Genomic DNA, 9,655 nt, shown 5'->3' on the forward strand with positions numbered 1-9,655 from the left:
CATGAATGTAGTCAGCCGACATCCACAGAGCGCCCGTTATATGCAAAGACTGTGCTAAGTGCTACAAGGAGAGAGAATCAGACTCTGACTACAGCCGGGGAGGGGCACAAGCCAGCCCCCAACTCCACAGTTCAGGGTTCAACAGACATCCTAACAGTGTCTAAGGGGTTCAGAGAGAAGAGGCACTAATTCTCACTGTGGGGGCCCAAAAAGACTCTGGAGGTCAAGTCTGGGGCTAGCAGGAAGGATGAGTAAGAAGAAAGGGAGGATGGACTAATATTTGTTAAACAACTACTGTATGTCTATAAATATTTTACTGTCGTATAACCATTTGAGGAAGATGTTATTTTCCCCACTATAAAGATGATAAAACTAAGACTTAGAGAAGCAGAAAGTTTGCCCAAGGCTCACAGTTTATAGCGGAATGGACCTTAAATTCACGTGTTCCTGTACTCCACCATGCGGCTATGCAACAAATATGACATGGGAGGGACACCCAGGACAGGCAACTGCATGAACAGAGGCCAGATGACCAGAGGTCAAGGTAACTGAGTTCCATCCTTGATTCTTCTCATTCCCTGAGCTCTTCCTAGGTTGTTCCTTTTAATTTTATTCAAATTTTTAAAATAACTGTTATAACAAAAGCCATGTATGGTTAAAGGTAGAAAAGCTAAAAAAAGATAAGAAACATTCATAATCATACCACCTAGAAAGAACCATTAACATATTTTTTTTTCCTTCAACAAAAAACAGGACTGTTACTCCACAAATAGTTTTAGAATCTGCTTTTTTATGCTTAGCAAAAGTTGTGGGTGTTTTTTCATGTCAATAAGCATTCATCTACAATATCCATTTTATTGTCTGCACAGAATTCCATTGCATGGATACAGCATAATTTATTTAACCAGTCCCCTATTGTTGGACATTTTTCACTGTTGTAGCAGTTTGTAAAAAGTTTCCACTCTTTTACTGTTATAAACAATGAGCATTTTTGTAAATAAATCTTCACACACATCTTTAATTACATCCTTAGGAGAAATTCCTACAAGAAGAATCACTGGGTCAAAGGATAAACACATTTTTTTTCCTAAGGTATTTCTGAAGTCTGTATCTTCAGCCCCTGCCTCCCTTCCCGGTTCCAAGCCTCCCCCTGTCCACTGGAGAGCTCCCCATGGATGCTCCTTGGTACCCACCAGCATCCCAGATTCAATTTTTTTTTTAAACTAAGGTCCCAACAAGAGCTTGCTCCCCCTGTTTTCTCACCGCTGGTGGAATTACCATCTCCCACGCTCCCTCCTCCCCTCCTACCGCACTTCCCAGGGTCCTCCTCACCCTAGTCTCTTCACATCTTTCTTCCACAGACTCTGGCTACTACCTTTACCCAGATCCTCCCCACTCCTTGCCTGGACAATTACCAACTCTCCCTCCTTGCCCTCCAATCTGCCCTCCACATTGTTCCCATTTGATCATGCGTGTCACACCCTCTACTAAAAACTGCCCACAAAACAGACTCTTCCTACTTGCCAGCTTTCACTGTCCACCACTTCTCCACGTCTTCGGGGAGCCCTGAACCGCTCTTGACGCCTCTGCAGAGATGACCCGGACTCACCCCCTGCACAAATCAAATTTACAGCACCTCCGTGAAGCCCTCTCTAATGCCCCTCCCATCTGCCACCTCTCCCCCAGGCTGTTAGGCACGCCCTCCTCCTCAGCTCCCAGCACACCTGGCTTTTATCTCTATTATAGCACTTGTCACATTCTATTATCTTCACTTGTTTTCAGAACTATCTCCACAGAGAGCTGAACTCCTTGAGGACAGAGCTGGTATCTTACTCATTCTTGTGCCCAATGCTTAGCCTGGTACCTGGCACAAAGGGTGCCCAGTAGTTGTTTGTTGCATAGAGAAATGGTTACATCTGAGGACTAGAGAGCTGAATGGAGTCTGGGGCAGGAGGGGGGTGGGGGTGCGACTGGTAGCAGTGGATGAAGATGGAAAGGTGGATTGGGCTCTTGAACACTGAGAGGGGGAGGGTGGGCTACAATTTAAAGACAATGCAAAGCCCCCGAATTTGAGGACAGGAGTGTCCTGGTCCATTATGTTTAAGGAAGCAAACTCTGGCAATGATGTATCTAGGTTGGAAAAGCAAGATCCAAGAGTGTAGGGGACCAGTCAGGAAGCTATTGTGGAGCAGATGTAGATGAAGCCTGAAAGTGACATAGTGATGGGAATGGTTCCATTGGCTGGAGGACACCTGCGGAGGCTGACAAGGAAACTCACGAGTCAACCTCTATGTACAGGAAGAGTCCTCAAGGTCAGAAGAAAACCAAGAAAAGGTAGGAGTCACAGGAACAAAAGGCAGAGGTTTTGAAGACCAACTGGAGGATGCACAGCTGGCTGTTGTCGTCACATAGGGGCTGACCCAAGGACCGCCTCTGGCCTCTCTGAAATGAGTGTTTGGTTTGCAGAGCTGAAGTGACTACACACCTCAGGGCACAGCAGGCCCTTTGGGAGGCCTGTGGACACCCCACTGCCCCCTCCAGCCATCTCCCCCCACCCCGCCCGGTGTCTCAGTTACCCTTCAGCTTCATTCTTCACTCCCTCAGACTTCTTTTTAGAAGAATATTTGGATTTTGGAAATTAGAATATTAATGTTTTAGAATATTCAGAAATATGTATAGAAGTGAGTATCAATAATAGTACCCTACCTAAAAATACCTTCCCCCTCACTGCTTAAACTTCCACTATTAGATAGTCATGCTTTGGGATGACAATAATTCCCTAAAAATGAATATAGAGACCTAGTGACAGAAAGTAGATTAGTGGTTGCCCAGGCCTGGGGAGGGGGACAAGTGGGGAATGATGGCTAGTGGGTACAAGATTTCTTTTTGGGGTCTTGAAAATATTCTAAAATTAGATTATGGTGATGATTGCACAACTCGATAAATACACCAAAAACCATTGAACTGCATGCACTGTTTGACACAACTAGATGAACTTTATGGTGTGTAAATTATATCTCAATAAAATGGTTGAAAAAAATGAATGCAGATACCCCTGGGGGACTGAAGGGTTTATGCCAGGAAGTCAGTGGTTAGCAAGTCAGTGTGAATGAGTTTAATCAGCAGGCTGCCCCCATTGATGCACTAATGCCCAGCCAAGGGTGGGGGGTGCTAAGGGAATGGATGCATGCAGTTTAGGTGTAGGGATGAGTTAGGAAGGAGAGAGAGCACTCGGGACCACTAAGCATGTCCTGAAGCAAATGGAACCAGAAGAGGGCATGGGTGCGGGAGAGCAGGAAGGAAGAGGGCAGAAATGAAATCCAGTTAGGAATCGGGGGTCAAAAATTAACTGTGCCCATTGGACAGCTTTGCCCAGGAGAGCCCTGCCCTGTAATGACTTCTTCCAAGGAGTTAAGGAACTCTAAGAACCGTAGGCTCTCTCGAGGGTGAAATGAGTCAAAGATCCTCCCGTTCCCAAAATTAGGTAGAAATTACTCCCCAAAGTGTGTCAACCTCCCTGGTTGTTTGCATTTTGAGAGCAAGCCCCATGGATGATTTACCTTTCCCAGGAAGAACTAACACTAACTCGTTATCATCCCCAAGTCAGAGAGTAGCTAGCAGGATGGAGCATTGGGTGTCTTGAGGGCAGGTCATCCATGGAGGCTTGGGGGCCAGTGTCTTAGCAATGGCACAAAAGGCTGAGGTCCCTGGGAGCCAGCCTCCACTCTAGCCCGTCCCCACCAGGAGCTCTGAGGAGGAACCACAGATATCAGCCCTCTTACTCTTGACCTTTGGCTTCCTTGGCAGGGAAATCGAGGATGAGAAGAAGTTTGCAATGGGCCATAGAGAACCAGGCCCTAGATTTTTCCAGACCCTACACTCACCTCCAAACCTCTGGGCCTCAGGGAGCAGAAAATAGTCAAAGAGCTCAGGTTGGAGCTGAGGTGGAAATGGCTGATAATAGCTCGATCTGCCACTCTCCCAGGTGTTGACATTTGCATTTTAATGGAGGCGGTTAATGCCTTCAGCTAAGGGAGCGACTAATCTGTTCTTTCACTTGCTCCTGGAGGTAGGTGGGAGACCCTTTATGGCCCAGGGCCTTTTAGTGCCCTCTAGTCGCAACACAGGATCACGCCTGAGCTGTAGCTGCCAAACCTTTGGACTCTAATGCCCACACTCCATGCTTTATCTTTGTACTGTTCTTGATTTTGCTTTTTTTTCTTACACTTTCTCCTGAATCCTTTTTTTTCCTAAAGGTCTGAGAACATCCCCATGAGTCATTTATTCTTTCAACACACATAAACTGATTATCCATCTCAAGCAGAAAACCGTGCTGGACACAGTTGAGTGAGGGGAGCCCAAGAGGTATGCCAGCAAGATGCCACCCCCAAGAAGTCAGAGGTGAAGAAATCGCATCTGGAGAGCGGCACAGCGTCAGCAGATTTGGGCCACACAGCTATGCCGAGTGTTTCTTAAACACTCCAAACAAGAGGCTGTTCGTTAATAGGAGAAAAATATTCCTACAGACTGGAGGAAGCAAGAAAGGCTCCTGGGAGGGATGAAAAGGGTCCTTAAGTATGCATAGGAGTTGGATATTCAAAGACTGGATGGAGTTCTGAGGATTTAAAACATTCCTGTAGTCACCAAAGACCACATGTTGTATGATCCTATCTAAATGAAATATCCCAAAGAGGCAAATCTATAGAAACACAATAGATCAGTGGTTGCCTAGAGCTGGGGGCAGGGTGGAGGGGTTGGGGGTGGGGGAACCACTAACTGCTAATGAGACAATGGGGTGGTGAAAACTGTTCTAAGACTGTGGTGATGGGTCCACAGCTTTGTAAATACACTAAAAGCCATTGAATTACACACTTTAATGGACAAACTTTATGGAATGTAAATTATATCTCAAGAAATCTGTTAAAAGTGGGAAGAAAAGTGGGGTCCAAAAAGACCATTCCCATAATAACCATACTTCACAATTAGAGAAGGAATATCCTAGTTTTAAGTTCCTGGTCTTTTCCTGCATAAAGGCCCAATTTTAAGGTAAAAAAAATTCAAGGACCCCAACAACGTGTATATGTACCTTTAGTTAAGAAAATACATATTGGTAAAAGTTATTATAAATTTAGTAATTGATTTAAATGAGTTAATACTTGATTAAACCCAATAGCATCTACACATGTTAGAAAAATGGTTCTGTATTTGTAGGGGAGCATGTTTATTATGCCTACAGACAGGGCTTAGTGGCCCTTTTACAAGTTCTTGGTCTTTTGGTGTCCTCAGCCCACAGGTTTAAAATCCTGGTCCATTGACTACCAAGGTGTGCTTGGTTCGGCTTCTCCGTCAGGTGTATGCTAATGGGTGGGGACCCATTAGCAGAAAATGTGATAACAATCTCTGTCCCATGATGTTTCTGCCTCTTCAGCTGCTCAGCCAAAATGGCTCCCTTTCTCCTCCCAAACCGGTGGGCTTTGTTGAAAGCACATCCAGCCCAGAAGACAGCCAGAGCAATGCTGGTTGGCAGACACTCTGCTCTGGCAAATGTAATTAAAGGCAACAGCAAGTAAGTGCCTATTAATTTTTCATTAGAAAAGTCAAAGGCAACCTTCCTGGAAGGCAGCATCATTGAACTTTGGTTTTAGTAGTGAAAGCCAGGCTTTCCCCCACGATGTATACACCCCCTTCCACGAGTGAGTGTACACACACACATATGCACACAGTCAGTCCACAACCTCTTTATTGAGCATAGGAGAGAAAGAGTCAGAGACCAGCACCCCTATACTCTTTAGAGGTCATTTTTTCCCATCCCCTGTCTCAAATCACCCCAGTGGCTATCTGCACGTGTAACTGATTATGTATATGGACCTTATACAATATGCCGATGTCTCCCAAAATGGTATTTAATATCATTTTTATAGTTTTAACCTTATTTTAGATGTTCTTGGGGAGATTACTATTCAAACCTCTACATGATGAATGCTTTTGAAAAGAAAACACAGTGCCTACTCCCTAATGTGTTTGTTTTGTATGCCAGGGGCCATGTTGTGAGGTAAGAAGAGGGGAGTGGGGGGCTCTGGAACCATCTGGCCCTAACAGCTGTCTCCCTCTTGGTAGTCAGGGCTGATTCAACTGATATTGCCCATCACTTCGCTCATCTCTTTCCTTTCCTCCTTGTGCATCCTTCCTAAGTTGCCCCACCTGATGAGAAGACAGTCTTTTCACTCAACATTGAGAAGGATCAAGGAGAAGAGTACTAAGCTTGGAGTCAGAATACCCAGAGGTTCTACACCAGCTCTCCCACTTTCTAGCTGTGGGATGTCCAAGTCCCTTCACCTCTCTGAACTGCAGTCCCCAGCAAGGATAACAATGCTGTCCTACAGCGGCCCTTGATGACTTGTTATGAGGATCAGGCCAATGATGTGAAAGTCCTTTTCAAATTATTCACTCTTATGTAAAACAGGAGTTTTTGTTTGTTTGTTTGTTTGTTTAAAGATTGGCACCTGCGCTAACATCTGTTGCCACTCTTTTTTTTCTTCTTCTTCTCCCCGAAGTCCCCCAGTACATCGTTGTATATTCTAGTCGCAGCTCCTTCTAGTTGTGGCATGTGGGACGCCACCTTAGCATGGCTTGATGAGCAGTGCCATGCCCATGCCCAGGATCCGAACCGGTGAAACCCTGGGCTGTCGAAGTGGAGCGCGTGAACTTAACCACTCAGCCGCGGGGCCGGCCCGGGAGTCATTCTTAATAATAGCGAATTAATAAATTTGTTCTTACTAAATCCAGATGTTCCTTTAAGAGGTCAGCATGGAATGAGGCACATCTCTGGGTCTCAGGCTCTTGCATACATTTATAGATGACTGTGATAAATATTTTTATGTCTGTGCTGCGTGGGGACCAGCTCCTCTACTAGCCTGGGATATCTGTTCTTTCGTCTCTGCTATGTTCAAAGCAGGGCCCCCAGGGCCATGCAGATGAGGTCTCTGTTCTCAAAGACATTCCCTCTTTCACTGTTCTGACAGACTGCAGCCTGTCTGCCATGCAGACGGGAGAGCTGCGCCCTCCTGCAGGCGTGGGTGGTGATTAAAATGGCCTGTGAGGAGCTTGAGTGGTGCTGAGTGTTGTTTCTCCTCTCAGTGCCACTCTGTTTGGCCTTGGAGTGGTCTTGCTCAGTCTCTGTGTCACTGGTTTTCAATCTGTGATTGGGGATGGCAAGCCAAACCTTGTTAGAGATCGTGCTGGGGCTGGCTGACCTTCCCCAAGCCAGGATAATCTCTCTCCCTGGCAACAGGCAGGGGCAGCAAGGGACAGTGACAGATTGTGAAATCCTGGGCCTGGGCTTTCTAGAATTACTTAAAAAGAGAAAATAGTCACAATACCTTGCATTTGTATAGTGCTTTTTTAAAAAAAAGAAAGCCGTCTTTAAAATTCTTCAAGGAGAAGGCAGCTTTAGAATTGTCTGGCAGAGAGGACACCAGGTGGGTAAGAAATGTATTGTCTTATTCTTAGCCACTCAATAACACTGAGAGTGTTAGGAGAAATCTTTTTTTCTCCCCACAGATGGTGATGCAGGGGAAGAGAGATGTGGAGTGACTTGATCAATATCACACAGCATTAGGGGCAGAATTTGACCTAAACTTCTTGACTTTTTTTTGTCAGCCCAAAGCAGGCAGAGGAGATGAAAATGAATGACCTAACATTTTGCTTCGTCCACCTGAGATTCTGGCGTGTAGACAGCTCTTCCTGAGTCAGATGTTGTACTTGGTCCTCTGGGGCGTACAGAAATATGCCCCTACTTATAGGTTGGAAAGCAATGAGGAAGAGTAGGGGTGAGGTGTGAGAAAAATTGGCATCCTCTTGCAAGGTACCTACCTGAGGTGAGGTCACTCAGCATCTTTAAGCAAGGCAGGACCAGACTCAACAGACAGGGCTAGGTGGGGCTGCTTCTGTTGCCTAGGGAGTCTCAGTATGGTTTGGGGATTTAAAGGAAGGGCCTGCAAACTCCGGCCAGTGGGCCAAATGTGGGCACTCTCTGGTTTTTGTAAATAAAGTTTTATTGAAACACAGCCACACTCCTTTATTTATTTTCTCAGCCTTCTTTTGCTCTACATGACAGAGTTGAATAGTTAATGGCTGTGATCGTGTGGCTGACAAGGCCTAAAATCTTTACTATCTGATCCTTTTAGAAAAAGTTTGCTTATCCCTCCCTCACACCATACACACAAAAAGTTAACTCAAAATTTATCATAGATCTAAATGCTCAAATCTAAAACTATAAAAAGAGTACACAGAAGAAAATCTTTGTGACCTTGGGTTACAAAGATTTCTTTAATGTAACACCATAAGTATAATTCATTATTTTTCAAATTATTGAAAAAAAATTTGATAAATTGGACTTTGTTGAAATTAAGAACTCTTCAAAAGACATTGGTAAATGAATGAAAAGACATGCCACAGACTAGGAGAATTATTTGCAGATTACATATCTGATAAAGGATTTGTATGCAGCATCTATAAAGAACTCTAAACTCAATAATGAGAAAACAACCCAATAAAAATGGGCAAAAAATTTGAACAGACTCTTCACTAAAAATTGGTGAAAATATATAGATTACACATAAGGATATGAAAAGATGCTCAACATCATTAGTCATCAGGGCAAAGCAAATTAAAATCACGCTGAGATCCCACTATACACCTATCAAAATGGCTAAAATTAGAGTGACCACACCAAGTGTTGGACAGGATATGGAGCAACTAGAACTCTCACACATTGCTGGTGGGAATGTAAAATGGTACAACCACTGAGAAACAGCTTGGCGGTTTCTTAAAAAGTTAAGCATACAGCATACACATACCACATAATCCATCAATTTCAGTCCTGGATATTTACCCAAGAAAAATGAAAGCATATAAACATGTCCACACAGAGACCTATCCACTAATATTCATAGCAGCGTTATTCATAACTAGAAATGACCCAAATATCCATCAACAAATGAACAGATAAACAAATTCTGGTATATTCATGCAATGGAATACTTCTCAACAATAAAAAGGGATGAACTATTGATACATTTGACAGCATGAATAAACCTCAAAATGATTCTAATAATTACCCTGAGTGGAAGAAGCCAGACCAAGGAGAGTACATACTGTGTGCTTCCATTTATTAAAAATTCTAGAAAATGAAAACTAATCTACAGTGACAGAAAGTAGATCAGTGGTTGCCTGGGAATGGCAGGGGGGCAGGGCAGAGTGGGAGGAATTGATTGCAAAGGGCTCAAGGAAACTTGGGGGGGTAATGGGTTTTCATTATCTTGATTGTGGTGATGGTTTCACAGGGGTGTGTGTGTGCGCCTGTATATATATACACATATATATGTCAAAACATCAAATTGTATACTTTAAATACGTGCAGTTTATGTCTGCATATATTTAAAGAGGAAGAAAAGAAAACCCTGAGGTCATTTCTTTCCTTAAGCTCTCCATGTAGTTTGAAGCAGCCAGCCCATTCCGCAGATTTATGTTCCTTGTTCTCCCCACAATGGTTTATCTCAGCAGCCACTCTGCCCTCCAAAGCTGTGTCTTAATCACAGCTGACCACAGGTGAGAACTGTGTGCCACTGTATGTTGTGGACTACCAGAATAGTAT

The 9,655-nt window shown here is 44.1% G+C and overlaps 1 long non-coding RNA gene across 1 annotated transcript; it reads left to right on the top strand.

The window, feature by feature from the left end:
* Positions 1–203: 203 nt before the first annotated feature.
* LOC106823729 (uncharacterized) lies at positions 204–8,059 on the top strand. The gene is made up of 4 exons (XR_011503185.1): positions 204–544; positions 4,257–4,365; positions 5,429–5,566; positions 6,193–8,059. It is a non-coding gene; the product is annotated as an uncharacterized lncRNA (long non-coding RNA).
* The last annotated feature ends 1,596 nt before the right edge of the window (positions 8,060–9,655 follow it).

The sequence above is a fragment of the Equus asinus genome, chromosome 5 (genome assembly GCF_041296235.1).
Source record: "Equus asinus isolate D_3611 breed Donkey chromosome 5, EquAss-T2T_v2, whole genome shotgun sequence".
In the NCBI taxonomy this organism is placed as follows: domain Eukaryota; kingdom Metazoa; phylum Chordata; class Mammalia; order Perissodactyla; family Equidae; genus Equus; species Equus asinus.